Source organism: Lolium rigidum, chromosome 6 (genome assembly GCF_022539505.1).
Source record: "Lolium rigidum isolate FL_2022 chromosome 6, APGP_CSIRO_Lrig_0.1, whole genome shotgun sequence".
In the NCBI taxonomy this organism is placed as follows: Eukaryota; Viridiplantae; Streptophyta; class Magnoliopsida; order Poales; family Poaceae; genus Lolium; species Lolium rigidum.
Genome location: NC_061513.1, coordinates 34,165,412 through 34,184,264, shown reverse-complemented (window position 1 = coordinate 34,184,264; position 18,853 = coordinate 34,165,412). Strand labels below are relative to the sequence as shown.

The following is an 18,853-nucleotide window of genomic DNA, read 5'->3' as shown; positions in this document are numbered from 1 at the left end:
ATGACTTACCAAGCTGCATCGATATCAACGGTGCACATTCTGCCACCAAGAAAAAGACGAAGAACGCTGTTTACCGTAACTCAGTGGGTAACGGCGGATTCCTGGATCAGGTGACGTAAAGACTAGATACTACTGAAGAATCGAGGAAATCCGGGAGCTTAGCTACAGCTGGGAGAAAGTGCCTGATGTTCCGTATCGATGGGCTAAGAGCGTCGTAAAAGAAGACCAGGTATTTCACCACCATGTTTCTACCCGAAGCCAACAAATCAAAGTCCACGAACGCCACCGCTTGCATGAATGAGCCATGGGTACCGGCGAACACGTGCACCAATGCTTTCATAACCGACTCCATCCAGGCCTAGCCGGTGTTATCGTGAGGAGAGGCAAGAGGACCACTCGCCGAATGGATGGAGTCGCCAACGAGGAAGACTTCGAAGGACAAGTCTGAGACCCAATGATGGAAGAATCCGAGGACGGAGACACACATACACCACAAGAAGAAGCGTGGACCACGCTACCGAGGTCGTTCGACCCTTCAAAAGAAGAAGTCACGACACGGGCTAAATTATTCAACGACGAGCAAGAAAAGCAAGAAGAAAAGCGAAACACTCTTCCTCAATCGATGATGTAAAACTTTATTTGCAATGTATAACTCATATTTTGTGTAATTCATAACTACTCATATTGTCATGGCCAATATTTTATGTATGACTAATTAATATTGTGTTGGTCAATATTTTATGCATGCATATATTTTGTGAAACACTCTTCATGTTTTTTACATAACTCATGCATATTGCTTTGTTATTATCTTGAAAAGTTAAGAAAAAACAAGATACGTAGAAAGAGAAAAGAAATAAATAAATAAAAATAGTATAGGATTTTGTAATGCAATATTTTATGTATGACTAATTAATATTGTGTTGGTCAATATTTTATGCATGCATATATTTTGTGAAACACTCTTCATGTTTTTTACATAACTCATGCATATTGCTTTGTTATTATCTTGAAAAGTTAAGAAAAACAAGATATATACGAAAGAGAAAAGAAATAAATAAATAAAAATAGTATAGGATTTTGTAATGCAATTGTATATCGCTAATTAAACATGTCCCAGAGTTATAGCTGTGCAAGGGTTGTGCCGGCGCACCACGTCCTTGCTTCGCCGGGGTATACTTGTCCCCGGCGAACGTGTGACCTGGTGCGCCAGCAATAACTCCCCGGCACAGACTATAACCTGGACTTAACCGTTTTTCTTCCTTCTCCCCGCCACATCTCGATCCCCTCTCTCTCAGCGCACATCGAGCACCGCCGGCCGGAGCTCTACCGCACATCGTCCCCTCGCCTTAACCGCTCCGCCGCCGCCCATCCCCACAACCTTCCCGCACCCGTGCCCATCGCCAAAGCCGAAGCAACTCACCGAGGGCGCCGCCGCACCGAGGGAGCGGGGAGGGCGCCGCCGCACACCGAGGGAGCAGGAGGGCGCCGCCGCACAACGAGGAGCGGGAGGGCGCCGCCGCACATCGAGGAGGAGGAGGCCGCCACGGTGAGCTTCCCTCTCCCTTCCCTCCCCCTTCCCTCCCCCTTCCCTCTCTCCTTCTGTTAGGGTTCTTCCTCGTAGGTTGCTAGGGTTCTTCCCTCTGATTCTTGCATTAGTATATTGAGGGATTGGATAGCCTAAAGCTGAATGCTAAAAATTGGTTTCAAATTCTAGCAGTAGGTTTCAATTTTTCATTATAAGTTATACATAAAATTTTGAATGCTAGCAGTAGGTTTCATTTAATTGATTTAGTTAAATGCTAAAAATTGTTCTCTGGTTGGAAATTGTTCTCTGGTTGGAAATTGTGATATAGAAATAACTAAATGAAAAAAATGTAAATAGCTAGTTGGTTTAGTTGATAAAATTTGTTCTCTGGTTGGAAATTGTTACAGAATGCTAAAAATGTGTTCTCTGGTTTGAATTTGTTAGTTGAAAAATCCTAAAATGCTATTTCTGTGGAAGTATGTTAGTTCTTGATTAAATGTTAGTTCTCTGGTTAAAAAATGCCCAGGAAATTGATGCTCAGATGCTTCAAATTGATTTTGTTTAGTTAATTGGCCAGTGCATGTACAAGGTGAAGGAATGTCACTTTAATGCCAAGAATGCTAGCAGTAGCAAGTGTTAGGGTTAGGGTTACAATGGAAAACAAATCATTTTACTCTCAATGTTAAGATACTTGCTATTTTGATACCTCCTCTCGTCTGCATTGTTACACGTTGTCTCAAAAAGTAGGTTGCAGTGGGATGGATGACAAGTTGAATTGAGCACAGAGCTATTCTACCAATTTGATGCAAATGTTTGTGCTGTTTCTTGTGCTTATTTTCCTGGTACATTGCTGCTATCACTATGCTACCAAATGATGAGGTGCAGAAAAGTTGTAAACTGGTTGTTAGTCTCATAGTTTGCAGAATGTTACACTGTGCTTGTCTTCTTGTTTGCTGAATGGAATAACTTGACAATGTTACTACTACTACTACTACTACTATTTACATTGTCAAATATGACTAATTCTTAGGCTTAAAAAAATATTCTTTTTGCTGATCAAAAACTAGTACTAGCATGTAAGGCTTGCTTTGGATTCTACTATGCACTCGTCATATCTGAATTTTCGAGTCACTAGTAAGGCCCGTGAAACCAGGATGTTACTAGTTAGCCCTTTTAACGCAGTAAGTACTAATAGCCGCATTAGCATGGTATAGCTTTATTTATCTAGTACATATAACTTCGTCCATGTAGGTTGAAAAATGCACACTAGTTAGCTCTGCAAACTAGGATGTGACTAGTAAAACCTTTGATCGAGTAGCAAGAACTATGCTAGACGTACTAGCATGTAATAGCTTTTTGATCTAGTACATGTAACTCGTCCATATAGGATTTGGCAAATGCACACTAGTTAGATATGCAAACTAGGATGTGACTAGTTAGTCCTTGATCAGTAGCAAGTACTACCAGCCGGCACTAGCATGTACTCTGCCATTTATATGTTGTATGAAATTTTGTATATGCGCATTTCCATTTTTATTTTAGTGTTTGGGAAATCTGTCTTATGATAGTCGATGGCGTCGTCGCTTATTCTCGTATCATTCTATCTTATGTTGCACTCGAGCACTAAGCAGAGTTTGATGAGGTTGTCAGGTGTTATTCACTATGTTCATTCTCTCGGTTTTAAATGGAGGTTGTCAAGTGTTATTTTTATGCTGATGTAAAATGCCACCTGTAATGTATATGCTAAAAAGCTAGCTACCGTAATTTATGTGGTGATGGTTATGGTGATGGCATGGTTATGGAGATGGTTATGGTTATGGCTATGGCATTTCTATGTTTGCATTGCTGGTCAGGATTGAGTTGCTATTGAGTGCCGGAATGTCGATTCATTTCCGTTCAGGCAATTCTAGCACTCGGCATGACCAATTTTAGCAAAGGTCATGCCGAATTTTTCCGTGAATTCTAACTCTTTTTCGTCTTCTATTAGTGCAAGCCACCATGTCGTCTCAAGAAGAGTTAGAGGAGCACTACAATAGGCACTTCTTTAGGACTGAGGAGGATGCCGAGGCCGGTGTTGGCGTGCGGCATTGGTGGACCATGAGATGGAGGATGCTCGCTCGGGTAGTGCCGACGAGCCGGCAGCAACGAGGCAAGCGCCGCCGCCGGCGGTAGTACCTCACAGAGCCTAGCGGCGATGAGGCAACCCGGCGCCGCCGGGTGGCGGCGAGACAAGCGGCGACGATCCTCACGCGTGGCCACCGGGAGTAGTGGCACCGGGACAAGTGGAGCCAAGAGGCGCGCGGAAGGCAAGGCGCCACAAACACGGTCGGCAGCACCCGCGGGTAGACACGGTCACGGAAGGCGGACCCCGCCGGCTGGCTTGCCGGTGTTGCCTAAGGATGTTGCCGGAAGGCTACGCAACCAACTCGGCATGTATCCTCCGAGAGGTCGTCAATCTCAACGAGATCGGACCTCCGAGCTGAGAGCAAAGCGCCTTTGCGAGCCCAAACTCATTGCGAGGTTGCACGCACGATACAAGTTCCTAGGCGACTACGCCTCAGGAGTCATCAAACCAACAGCATTGTGAACTCACAGGCCCTCCCGAAGCTCACCAAACACCTCAGCAGCTATGGGCACATGGTGCGGAGGCTGATTCTGTGGCGAGGACCCAAAGGTCTCTCGAAGGAGGTCCCTCCGCCTTTCCGTGATGTCACCCCGGGGCGGACTTTGATGCATTTTTGTGGCCAACGAAGAAGGCCACAAGCAACCCAAGAATCGCGCAAGCTGTGGGGAAGGAAAGTCGCGGGAGCTTAACACTCCGCAACCACAACCTTGGGAGCCGGGGTGGGTACGAAGGGGAAAGGAGCCCTATTGGGCGAGAGGGAGGGACGAAGAGAGCGTGACAGAATGCCGCAGCATTGAGAACCACTGGCTCAAGCACAAAGGACCCGCTTGAAAGAAGATTCATCCCGGGTCCCCGGTACCACAAGAAGAAACTAAACCGGGAGCTTGTCACGGACCCGAAGGTCGTAAACCGACATAATTTGGTTCCACACGGGCCGACCAGAAGGTCCCCGCGCTTGGAGAAAAAAGCTAGCACGCCATTCCTGCGGTTTTATTAGATCAAGTATCGTCTCATATAATAGTAGCAACATTTCTAAATGGTTCGCGTGTCTTCCGCGGGGAAGAAGAAAGACAAAGACTTTCAAGCCTCCCAAGGTGATTTGGGCTGCTCCTGTCCTGTGCGGCCGGGCCGGGCAGGGTAGCCTGGGACAAGCCTCTCGTGACGGCGCTAAACATCGTTAATGAGCACCACCGACGAGAAGGCCGCATAGAGGTCGTGTGGCTGGCGCGAGACAAAGCACAAGTGACAGTCTACTATGGCTTGTCGTCAAGGGCCGATAAAAATGGCGCAATGAGAGAGGGAAGCAAGCCGGGAGGCGGAGGAAATGAGGAGCTAATCCTAGCCTAAGTCCAAGCTGGTTTGGCACGCAACTGGTACCGCAACTCAAAGCTACACTGTACTGAAGTGAAAGCTGAAGTCGCTACTGAGTCCAAGCAGATTTCAACGCTATGCAAGTGCGCATGAGGGTGAAACAAGGCCCTCTCGAAAATGCAAGTGGTTGTATTTCTGCAATGGGCAAGAACTGACATGGTGCCGCTGCCCATTGGGCAATGATAATGTTATAATGGAGACTCCTCCGCCGCCGGCAAATATCATCAAATGGTGCCAGGATTCACCGTCCATGCCGGCAGCAGCCCTCCGCCACTTGCACGCCTGCCGCATGCAGCCGGCCCGTCGACATTAGCCGAGCTCAACGCCCTACGGTAATTAACTAATGTACATCTGGGTTAATATATTAGCTCTAGCCATCCTTTGCCCTCTAACGCCACATGTTCTCGCAGGCCCTCGACGCCATGCACCTTTTGATGAGAGTAAAACGCACGAAATCAAAGACGTCATGAGGGGGTCCACTCATTCGGCCCCCGGATAAGAAGTGGCACACACGTAGATATGGCGGATGACGTTTTTACCGGGTTGAAGTGGATCGGGCGTTACCGGGCTATGAGGGATTTGTTTCCTCCTAATCAACCGCATGGTGCCAAGTGACGATAGCCCGAATCTGGCTCACCGAAGGGTTGGGTGAATGCTTTATGGTCAAGACCTCGACTGGATCAACACCCACCTGGGTCGACGGCAAAGACAAGCACCTTGCGGCGCCCACATGTCGGGCCTCCTCCACGACAGCCGCCGGCGCCCGTGGTCACCGCTCACCAGAACCACTGCATCACACGCAGGTCGGGCCACCACAACACTACAATTACACTGGGAAGAGGTCGAGAATATGAACGTGACAACTTCCAAATGGGATATCCCTACGTCTTCACAAGTTGTCCATGAGGATGCTGGGTCAATATGTGTGCTCCAAGGTTTTCTGTTCGATTCTCAAGAAACGGATGAGGAGGAAAATCCCGAGGAGGTCACTTGCATCGTCACTGGCCAAAAATATGTTGAGCCCAAACACACTCCGTAAGCACGCCATCACGGCACATGGATGGTCCAGCACTACAACCCAAGTTAGAAGAGGAAGAGGGCAAAATAAGAAGGACGCCCAAGACAAGGCGGCTGCGGCCAAATCCAAGGACAAGGTCCCCACTCCTTGACAAGTTGCCAACACCACACCTCAGATCACTTTGGGGTCAACTGGAGGTCACGGAGCATGTCGTGAAGAAACTCACCTGATATGAGGAGCTTGTGGTGACAGACCCTGTATGGAGAACCTTCTTCAAATCAAAAAAGATCCTATACCTCAGGCCAAGGTGCCAACTGGGCATGAACTTCTGGCCGTAGAAGTACCCCGCTGACTCTGTGCTTCATCCGGCTCAACGACATCTTCAAAGTATATTCATCGCATGCAAGCGCTCCACTTCAGTGTGGTTCGCCTAGTTGCTCTGGCATGTCTTCCTGCATTGTTATGAGGGACGCCTAATTACCTGACTATGGACCCTTCTATACATGGAGAGCAACAACTGCAACCCTGGGATCGCGCGATTGCCACCTAAAGCAGCCGAGGATTTCATGCCGGCGAACACAGAAGGGCTATCTCTCATCCCTTACCCTGAGTGGGGCACTCACTCACTTAACTCTATCACTATTCATCCGCCAGATATCTCCATTTGCATTTCCAAAGGTTAATCCGTGGTGTTTTCTCTGGGTAGACAAGTTCTGCACCCTACCGCTGCAACTTAACACTCGTGATGCAAATGACCACTCGGTAGGGACCTTCCAAGAAAGACTATCTATATCGGGGGCCCTCTTCATTGATGCTCTCACCTGGCTTCACTAACAAGGCAGGCTCTTTTTTTTTTCAAAGTAGAGAGGAAACTCTGAGGAGGCCTCTGTTTTAACTCCACAACCAACTTCCCGCCTCAAAAATGGGACGCCCCGAACAAATGGATGGACGCGTGGCACGCCATCCTTCGATGCAAGATAAAGTACGTGCATGATATGTTGCCGCGATAATCCTGCAACAGGCTTGCAAACATGGCGGATGTCCCGATAGAGAGAGATTAGAAAGAATCAATGATATCCAGCAGCCATTTGCAATGATAACTACAGATGTCAACAATAGGTCTAAGTAGCTACTGCCATGGTCTACCACCTAATGACGAGATAGACCTTGCTTGAGATGTCACATGGATGAGAGGCCAGCTCTTAACCTGTTGAGGGCTGCCGTCCATTCCCCCTTTAGGCTACAACCCGATCCTGGCTGATTTTAGAACACTTAAGCAAAGCCTCGAACGATATGTCCTTGAACTTCCGTATCGTACACTAGTATATTCCCATGTAATCGACTAGTTGCTCTATTTAGTTGTATGAATGTGCATGTGAACATGTGTCTGTAGTTTCATTTACTTTTGGTTATATATTTCAAGATTGAGCATGCATATAGCTTAATAATAATTATTTGCATTTACTCCCACCACTACTTGCCCTGGAGTTTGGAGAGAGTCTGGCCACGATTAGAATGTTCCCACAATCGTGAGCACTTTGGGAGGAGCCGTGAGCCCAGCGACGGCCACAAGTATCAATCTATTGTGCATCCTACCTAGCCTCACCACTCCATCACCTCGGATGTTAATATTTGTTTCGACCGACAAGCATGAGGCACGCTATTTAATCTGTACTACTTTATCTCTATTTGAGTTCGTACTTACTGTATTAATAAGGATTAAAATGTTCTAACATTTGTACACTCCGGTAGCTGAAGAGGCCCATGTGGAAGGCCAATATCAATCTATTGTGCATCCTACCTAGCCCTTACCGACCCTATCCTCAGAGCAAGTGGTTTATTTCACCAAATAAAAAGTATGAGTGTACATGCTATTTAGGTTCATACTACTTGTCTCTTATTTGAGCTACACCTTGTTCATTGCATTGGTACTAACGCTTTTACTTGTCTTGTGAATGGAGATGTCAATACATATGTCGTGGTACATGAGGTTCCCCGAGCCCACGACGACCGGGAGGATCACGAGACAAAAACGCTTCAACATAAAGGCTGATATGATACCCCACTAGGGTGGAGGCGGAAGGAAGATGAAAACACATTCACTTTAGGACAGAGGGACATGAGGAGGAACCTAAGGAAGACCATGGCTCAGATGATGGTCATGACCATGTTGGTCAAGTGTTCATGTGATTCTAGTTTAGGTTAGGACCTACATTGTGAGGTGTGTTGACGATATCAGAACACTATGTACCAAGACTTCTTAACCTAGAAACTCATTGCTCAGGTAAGGTATATGCAAAATATAAGTTATGAATCAACACATTCCTAAACGTAGACTTATGTGATTTGTGTACCGGAGCAATTTCAAATGAAACTCTTGGCTTCTATGTGCTTTCTCCCTATTGCATGTAATACTGTATAAATATGAACCGTTTGTAAATATATACTGTCATTAAAATTATTGTAATATGTCAAAAGTGGAAAAAGAATTTTCGAATTAATTGCCGAGTGACTCTACGACTCAAAAAGTAACACAAGCTCATAACTGAGCGAAGAACCAAAGCATTACAAGCAGAGGTCACTGACCTGACATACATCAACCAACGGAAGCAAAGTTATGCTATTAGACATAGCAAGATAGCAAAAGGCCTAAGAGGCCAGGAGCATAACGGCGACGTCCCAGCCCATAGATTCCAGTGCTGCCACCCGGGAACCCCAAGCTACTCGTCGATGTCGACTAGAAACCACCATCCGTTGGAGCACTTCTTCCGAAACAAAAGCATGCAAAGCTGAGTACAGGGACTCAAGCAAGACTTAGTACAACCTTTTAGCAAAGCGGGTATGCGGGCTTTCCGTGGAGCTTCTTTTGCGTAAAGCCAATTTTCCTTTGTAAGACAAGAGAGAGGAGAAGCTCGACTACTCAGAAACCTTTAAAAGGGGATAAGAGATCGATATTTCTATCTCTATTGATCATCACATTGTATCCACCAATCTTCATCATCTCAAACCACTATCCTCGGATCACCCCCTCAACAACCCGAAGAAGGTATCCGTAAACACACATTGTTTGCCAAGTTTTACGATCAGGTTCAAGTTGTCTATGATCACAGAATCCATTCCCAAGTCGTCCGTAACCGTGGACACGGCTTTTCGAAAAGATTTAACCCTGCAGGGGTGCACAACTTTACCCACACGTGCCAACCGATTCTTAGTGCCGAGTACACTAGCTCTCTTCCTTGGAAAGCCGGCAGAGAGTGGTTGACCACGACCTTTACCTTGCTGTCGCCGAGACCATGAGTCACGCGCTAAGGATTGTTCCGCCGTAACGGGTCAAGTCCCGAAGTCGGTCCTTAACGATGTGTACCGAGGTGGGTTTCCCCAGAGGCCGCAACCCCCAGCCACCACGACCACGCTTACCTACCTGTTATGTACCTTTTCCCCCAAGCAAAATGCAATGCATATGACCAGGTAACGCGCAAACTATGTGACTCATGGAATCTACTAGGCAAGTTAGTGAGTCGAGAGGGTACCATAATAGGGCCTCGTGTGGTTGTACGCTCGGTCTTGGTTCAAGAGGCGAGAACTCGGTTCCTAGGGTCGGCAGAAACGAAACAACCCACCACATCCCAATGTGGCCTCTCGTCTGAGCCTTTAATCATGTTTATCAATATCTCTATACTTACCACGTCAACCTGTCATGATATTTTCATATCATTGTAAGGCTCCAGTCCGAAGACCGGAGTAGTAGCGTAATAAACTAAGCATGGCTAAGCATAAAGAGATAAAGGCTCTCGCGACGCACACATGCCAAACCTAGTTATGCTAGGCGCAGTGGATCAGTGGTATCGAGGCTACAAAGGTCGGACATGCAACGGATAGGGTAACTCTATCTACCGTTAAAAGACAGTTGAATCGTATGCGATATGTAGGAACCACAGATAAAAGCATTTCAAAAACATAGATGAACCAGGTTAGGGCTTGCCTTTGTCCCTGACAACGAAATATGGATCTTCAGAGATCTTTTGCTTGACTTGTTCATCGGAGGATGAGTATTTATCTTCCGGGTTGTTGATCTTCCTCGTCTCGGACTCGTGCTATATCGGTCGCGAAGAAGCAAATACTAGAAATAGAGAAAGAACAATCAACACATGGCATCGATGCAATGCGCATACAAGGATGATGATATGACATGTTAATAGTAATGAAAGTGATCCTATAACATGCTCATCAATTTAAATAGGGTTGGAATGCATAATACTTTGCAATTCCATAAACCCCGCATATTAAAGAAAAGGGTTCATTTGTTCTTCTATTAAGGGCAGGGTTCAAAGTTGTTTAACAATGCATGCTTTTGATACTAAAGTGTAGATCTCATTTTTCTGAAGATTTTGATACCTGGTATGTAAATTTCAGATAAAGTATGAATTAGTTACGAATTTTATAAGGTTACTCATTTCCTTAAATTTCTGCAACTGGGGAAACGATGTTCAGAGAAGAACAATACTATGTGTCCTTCTCAGCTCAGATGTGTGTGAGTGATAAGATTCAGCCTGGGCTAGAATATACATGATCAAGCATGTAGTGAACTTAGTGGTTCCGGACATCTACATCTACAGGATGTGTGACTAAAACTACACTCACTAAGATGACCATATACAGAACATGCTACAGCAGTTCTAGGAACAGAGCATGTTTTACTGCATTTTAGAGATTGGTGAACAGATCTGAACTTATTTAAACATCACACAAATATATGGCACTATCAGCTAGTACTTGATATGGGCAAAAGTTCCCAGGACAGGCATGGGTAGCTGAACAAGAGCTTCTACCGAGCATGTACTAGCTGTATTGACAAAGTTCTGAACCTGGTACGTGTTTGCAAGAAAAGAGGATGCAAACAGAACCTTTTTCTACCTCTGACCAAACTTATAAGCTGCAGCATATGTGTGCCTACAAACAGTACTACGTATGCTTCTAGGCTTACATAAACAAGTAGCAAACATGTTTATTTCTGAACCAAAAGTGAAGCAGTACAGCAGCAGATAAGCAACGAATTCATCCCTGGAAGAATTGAATCTGAACATGGCTTTGTCATCACCAGCTTTACCTCAGCGAGGAAGTGTCTAGCTCTGATTCTTGCTGGGGTTTGGCCTAAAATCCCCAGGTTCCCACGCTAAACGACTCCGGCGGACAGACATGGACTCCAGCGACTGCCCGTCGACTGCCGCAGAGAATGGCCTTCTCCTCCCTCAGATCCTCTACTCGCTCAACTAAATCCCATCTCAGGTATGTCACAACCATGGTCGCTGGTTCTCAGTTTCTCCGGCTGGTGGCGACTCGATGGATAAGATGGCCGGATGGCTTGTTATGTGCTGCGCTGGGAGTAGTAGTACTATTTGGTTACCTCTCTCCCTAGATATTTTAGATAGGTGGTGCTGTAGATAACCATCACACGTTGCTACAAATCCAGTTGTTGCTAGCTCATGTGTGAACTGAACTAGTTAGATATACTTCACATCGACTTTGATTTGACCAAAGTTTAAATATTTACCCCTTCGCAAATATAATCTTGGCAAAAAGAGGCAAATAGCTAATTGGTATAAGTAAATTAATATTTTAAACATTCACCTCTTTTGTCTAGAATTCAACATTTTTGTTTGAATAATTATTGAGGCATTTAAATTAGACGGAAAGATTCATCCATTTTAAGGTTTTCACTTTATTTTAAAATGCATTTTTTTCTTAATGCATTTTATATGATGCTCATGATGCACAAAACAATTCTAATTAGGGTTTAGCAAAACAGGGATGTTACAGCTCTATCCCCCTTACAAGAATCTCGTCCCCGAGATTCCTAAGGTAAGAAATGAGAAGGTAACAAGGACTACACCGTTCTTCAACGAGCTTGTTGATACCACGATGATCTTCTTTGTTGAAGAAGTTGATCCAAGACACCATGAAGAAGTCTTCATTTTGCTTTCTTCACTCTATAGAAAAGAGGGAATAACTCTGGACGATGGATCTTTACAAAGATCGAGTATCTCATGATCAACTCATGGAGGAGTGTTCGGAAACAACTCTTGAGCTGACAAACATGAGACACATCAAGGTAATGGCAGAGACGAAAGAAGTTTCATAATTTGGTGGGCAATTTTCTCCATGCTTGACAGAATACGAAAAGATGAGGTAGCATAGAGTTGGATTGCTTTTGGTACCATGAAGAGACATTCCCCAAAAGGAAGGTGGCTTAGAGAAGCACAAAATATTACCAACCAGAGCAACTTTGGATTTAAGAATCATGGTCACTCTTCGGGTAGGATATATGAAACGATTGAAGTGTACTCAAAAGGCGGGGCCTAGATGACTGACGAATTTACACAACATGTGATATAAAGAGAACTTCAAGTGCAAACAACTGGAAGGGGAGGAGCATCGTCGAACAACGTAGTAGGATCACCGGGGAGTGAATTTTCTCCTAACAGAGTTGTTGTCACTGGAGAAATGATTTTGAGGGACTAGCCGAGAGACATTTAGCAACTCTGCTTATAATGTTCTCCTTGATGTTATATACACCAATTTTTAGACTATTGACTAGCCTTCAATAGGTCATCAAGCTACGGTCAAGACTTCAGGATTTGAAAAGCATCATAAGGGCAACTCCTAGAATAAGTCGCACAAGATCCTTATGGAGAGTGGTTATTCTTGATGATTCAAGAGATTATGACATTAGGCATTCCGACTAATTGTATTAACCACGACATCAATCTTGCCATATTTCCAAAGAGACCTATGTCGAAAATCCTTGAGAAACACTAACCATCATTGCCGCTTGAGATTCAGCTTAGGTTAGGTGTAAAGATATTTCAGACTCAGAATGTATGAATAGAAATTGCAACAACTACCACCAAGGTAAAGTTGCTAGATTCTCAAGATATAGACTATAATGTCAAGCTCCAAAAGATTGAGCCAGATTGCGTAATCCATATGGTTGCGACTACCAAAGGCAATTGCGCGCATATGAACTTGCAATGTAACACCTTTGAGTCATTGTGGGGACATCAAAGAAGATAATGAAGTTATTAAGCTTCTTCTCTTTGAACAAACCAGTCAGTGGCTTGTTGTGCATAGAGAAAATTTTCGAGACGATGGAGGTGACAAACTTCCATCTTAAGAATACTTCGCACATGCCTGACCGACTTGCGATGATTCCCGGGGATAACAAAGGGAACTCGACTCAGATCCACGGCGACATCTTTCAGCAAGTGCACGTGAACTAGAGAAGGTCACTTCCAACATCCAGAACACATACTTCATGATAACACGAATATGGTTCTCAAAAGTTTCCAATATTAGTGCTAATTGTTCAATATGAACCTCTATAGACATGGAGAAAATAAGAATGTCATCGATGGGCTCAACAACAAACTTATCAAGATACTCCAATGAGGGACTCATATTCTATATATATGAACTCGGCAGAAATATTGGTCAAACCAAAGGACATGAAGGTATACTCAGACGAGACATCATGAGTATAAACATCATCAAAATAGTCCTTGGAACTGAGTTTGATTTGACGATAGCCCAAGCTCAAATAAAATATGGGAAAAAAGCATATCCATAAAGGAGATACTTTCTGACTTCAACACAAACAACACTAGACATCCCTTTATGAAGGAACAAAGTTGGATAGAGCTTTTGTCTTTCAACTCTCCAAGTTGTTGATTAAGTTCAACCAACTAGTCCAGGGTATCCAATACAGTTTCTTGGAAAAAATGAGTAGTTCAAGGAACCAACGTACTCATGAACTCGACATCACGGTCATGTAACAACATGGCGATACTTCTAGAAGACAACTAGAATATCACGAACCTTCGGTATATTACTGAATTCAGGAGGAAAACTTGCTTTACAAAGCAAACGATATGGTCTTGAGAGCTTTGGGATAGACCTAACTCTTTGACCGAAGATCGTGCGCCTGAACGAACAGACTTGGCAGCAGGATCAAACTTCGCTTAATAGTTGGCGAACCAAACATGATAAGAATGACACAAATGTCCTTGGATTTTGAAGAAATAAGAATTGCTAAGAATCTGAGATGACCACCTCAATAAGTACATCCCAACAATGCCAAGCATTGAAAGCTCGAAGGAAGGGTGAGTACAGATGTGCAAGATTACCACTTCATCAATAAGGTCATGATACAACACAATCTCATTATATAGAAGAGGGTGATACTCTCAGGTAGAACAGAACAGAAGCTAACGAGGCCTCTTAATCTGCGGATTACAACACTTTGACCAAGTCCTAGAAATGGACAAGGTACTGGAGTTTGTTTCTCCCGACATACCGAAGTGGAAGATCTTTACGAACCACAAGAGTAACATGCACTAGAGACACCAATGCATATTTTACCACTTGGTTTCTAACTAGCAACCAAGGTTGGAAAGCAACTAAAGAGGAGGAACATGATCAGGATCAGAATTCCTAAGATGTAGATGCACAAGATAACACTTTGGTGAAACTCATGCTAAAAAGGAAGGTGTGGCGGAGTCACATATATAGATATTAGACTCACAAAGAGTACTCTTGTCGTGATCCATTTGGTTCAATGAAAGAACCTCTGCGATAGCTAGTGGAAGGGAAAGATCTTTATTGCCACAGTTCAATCACGACAATAACCACAAGCTTGAAGGGTAGATTGATTTGAACTTAGCCATCCCGATGTAATGTCTGAACATTAACACCAGTGTTCAATGGCATGGATCTTGGGTTAAAGGCCAGCTTCATGTACTTGGATTCATACACTAGAATCCAGCACACTTGGGGACCTTCGGTTCAAGTCCAAGGGTTAAAACCCGAGAAAGAAGTAACTACTAGATGAGTAACACAAAGGACACTTCAAGTTAGTTATCACGGTGTAGCTTCTAGAAGACATAACTAGCTTACGGAGTACCCAAGCAAATTAAAAGGAGGCATACAAGGAGAAAGGAAACCTCGAAGCCTAGATCAGAATTTTGTGGAATCCAGAAAATAGAGAGATCATGATGGAAAGGAATCTCTCTGTTGAAACAAAACAAGGGGATGCACATAACACACACGACTCTAGAGAACTCTGCACTAGGTCAACTGGTTTAGAAACGACATGCCCTTGAGGCACCTAAGTTTGAAAGACTAGAAGAGATAGGAAAACTTTCAAATCAACACAAGGTAAGGCACCTTGGAAGTAGAGCGATACCAGATAAGGAGTAAAAAGAAGCCTAATCATATTTTCGCAAATACTTTTAGATTTCAAATAGTTTTCACAAACACTAGACTCAACATCGACCAATAGAAAGGGCTTCCTACAGGCAGTCTTGCTCTGATACCAAAACCTGTGGCACCCCCGGGATCAGGGTTAGACAAATACCAGATCTTCGTCTGACATAAGCCTAACCTAGAGCTCGAGAGACTACAGTGAGAGAATCGGTAACACAACAGTGACTCTACGACTCAAAAAGTAACACAAGCTCATAACTGAGCGAAGAACCAAAGCATTACAAGCAGAGGTCACTGACCTGACATACATCAACCAACGGAAGCAAAGTTATGCTATTAGACATAGCAAGATAGCAAAAGGCCTAAGAGGCCAGGAGCATAACGGCGACGTCCCAGCCCATAGATTCCAGGCTGCCACCTGGGAACCCCAAGCTACTCGTCGATGTCGACTAGAAACCACCATCTGTTGGAGCACTTCTTCTGAAACAAAAGCATGCAAAGCTGAGTACAGGGACTCAGCAAGACTTAGTACAACCTTTTAGCAAAGCGGGTATGCGGGCTTTCTGTGGAGCTTCTTTTGCGTAAAGCCAATTTTCCTTTGTAAGACAAGAGAGAGGAGAAGCTCGACTACTCAGAAACCTTTAAAAGGGGATAAGAGATCGATATTTCTATCTCTATTGATCATCACATTGTATCCACCAATCTTCATCATCTCAAACCACTATCCTCGGATCACCCCCTCAACAACCCGAAGAAGGTATCCGTAAACACACATTGTTTGCCAAGTTTTACGATCGGGTTCAAGTTGTCTATGATCACGGAATCCATTCCCAAGTCGTCCGTAACCGTGGACACGGCTTTTCGAAAAGATTTAACCCTGCAGGGGTGCACAACTTTACCCACACGTGCCAACCGATTCTTAGTGCCAGTACATTAGCTCTCTTCCTTGGAAAGCCGGCAGAGAGTGGTTGACCACGACCTTTACCTTGCTATCGCCGAGACCATGAGTCACGCGCTAAGGATTGTTCCGCCGTAACGGGTCAAGTCCCGAAGTCGGTCCTTAACGATGTGTACCGAGGTGGGTTTCCCCAGAGGCCGCAACCCCCAGCCACCACGACCACGCTTACCTACCTGTTATGTACCTTTTCCCCCAAGCAAAATGCAATGCATATGACCAGGTAACGCGCAAACTATGTGACTCATGGAATCTACTAGGCAAGTTAGTGAGTCGAGAGGGTACCATAATAGGGCCTCGTGTGGTTGTACGCTCGGTCTTGGTTCAAGAGGCGAGAACTCGGTTCCTAGGGTCGGCAGAAACGAAACAACCCACCACATCCCAATGTGGCCTCTCGTCTGAGCCTTTAATCATGTTTATCAATATCTCTATACTTACCACGTCAACCTGTCATGATATTTTCATATCATTGTAAGGCTCCAGTCCGAAGACCGGAGTAGTAGCGTAATAAACTAAGCATGGCTAAGCATAAAGAGATAAAGGCTCTCGCGACGCACACATGCCAAACCTAGTTATGCTAGGCGCAGTGGATCAGGGTATCGAGGCTACAAAGGTCGGACATGCAACAGATAGGGTAACTCTATCTACCGTTAAAAGACAGTTGAATCGTATGCGATATGTAGGAACCACAGATAAAAGCATTTCAAAAACATAGATGAACCAGGTTAGGGCTTGCCTTTGTCCCTGACAACGAAATATGGATCTTCAGAGATCTTTTGCTTGACTTGTTCATCGGAGGATGAGTATTTATCTTCCGGGTTGTTGATCTTCCTCGTCTCAGACTCGTGCTATATCGGTCGCGAAGAAGCAAATACTAGAAATAGAGAAAGAACAATCAACACATGGCATCGATGCAATGCGCATACAAGGATGATGATATGACATGTTAATAGTAATGAAAGTGATCCTATAACATGCTCATCAATTTAAATAGGGTTGGAATGCATAATACTTTGCAATTCCATAAACCCCGCATATTAAAGAAAAGGGTTCATTTGTTCTTCTATTAAGGGCAGGGTTCAAAGTTGTTTAACAATGCATGCTTTTGATACTAAAGTGTAGATCTCATTTTTCTGAAGATTTTGATACCTGGTATGTAAATTTCAGATAAAGTATGAATTAGTTACGAATTTTATAAGGTTACTCATTTCCTTAAATTTCTGCAACTGGGGAAACGATGTTCAGAGAAGAACAATACTATGTGTCCTTCTCAGCTCAGATGTGTGTGAGTGATAAGATTCAGCCTGGGCTAGAATATACATGATCAAGCATGTAGTGAACTTAGTGGTTCCGGACATCTACATCTACAGGATGTGTGACTAAAACTACACTCACTAAGATGACCATATACAGAACATGCTACAGCAGTTCTAGGAACAGAGCATGTTTTACTGCATTTTAGAGATTGGTGAACAGATCTGAACTTATTTAAACATCACACAAATATATGGCACTATCAGCTAGTACTTGATATGGGCAAAAGTTCCCAGGACAGGCATGGGTAGCTGAACAAGAGCTTCTACCGAGCATGTACTAGCTGTATTGACAAAGTTCTGAACCTGGTACGTGTTTGCAAGAAAAGAGGATGCAAACAGAACCTTTTTCTACCTCTGACCAAACTTATAAGCTGCAGCATATGTGTGCCTACAAACAGTACTACGTATGCTTCTAGGCTTACATAAACAAGTAGCAAACATGTTTATTTCTGAACCAAAAGTGAAGCAGTACAGCAGCAGATAAGCAACGAATTCATCCCTGGAAGAATTGAATCTGAACATGGCTTTGTCATCACCAGCTTTACCTCAGCGAGGAAGTGTCTAGCTCTGATTCTTGCTGGGGTTTGGCCTAAAATCCCCAGGTTCCCACGCTAAACGACTCCGGCGGACAGACATGGACTCCAGCGACTGCCCGTCGACTGCCGCAGAGAATGGCCTTCTCCTCCCTCAGATCCTCTACTCGCTCAACTAAATCCCATCTCAGGTATGTCACAACCATGGTCGCTGGTTCTCAGTTTCTCCGGCTGGTGGCGACTCGATGGATAAGATGGCCGGATGGCTTGTTATGTGCTGCGCTGGGAGTAGTAGTACTATTTGGTTACCTCTCTCCCTAGATATTTTAGATAGGTGGTGCTGTAGATAACCATCACACGTTGCTACAAATCCAGTTGTTGCTAGCTCATGTGTGAACTGAACTAGTTAGATATACTTCACCTCGACTTTGATTTGACCAAAGTTTAAATATTTACCCCTTCGCAAATATAATCTTGGCAAAAAGAGGCAAATAGCTAATTGGTATAAGTAAATTAATATTTTAAACATTCACCTCTTTTGTCTAGAATTCAACATTTTTGTTTGAATAATTATTGAGGCATTTAAATTAGACGGAAAGATTCATCCATTTTAAGGTTTTCACTTTATTTTAAAATGCATTTTTTTCTTAATGCATTTTATATGATGCTCATGATGCACAAAACAATTCTAATTAGGGTATAGCAAAACAGGGATGTTACAGGAGGAGATTGGACTGACGTGGTGTCCT

General features: G+C 44.1%; 1 long non-coding RNA gene across 1 annotated transcript; it reads right to left on the bottom strand.

Annotated features, from left to right (window-relative positions):
* Window positions 1-17,034: 17,034 nt before the first annotated feature.
* Window positions 17,035-18,514, bottom strand: LOC124668408. The gene is made up of 2 exons (XR_006991684.1): window positions 18,117-18,514; window positions 17,035-17,129 (listed from the first exon to the last, which is right to left on the bottom strand). It is a non-coding gene; the product is annotated as an uncharacterized LOC124668408 (long non-coding RNA).
* Window positions 18,515-18,853: the final 339 nt, after the last annotated feature.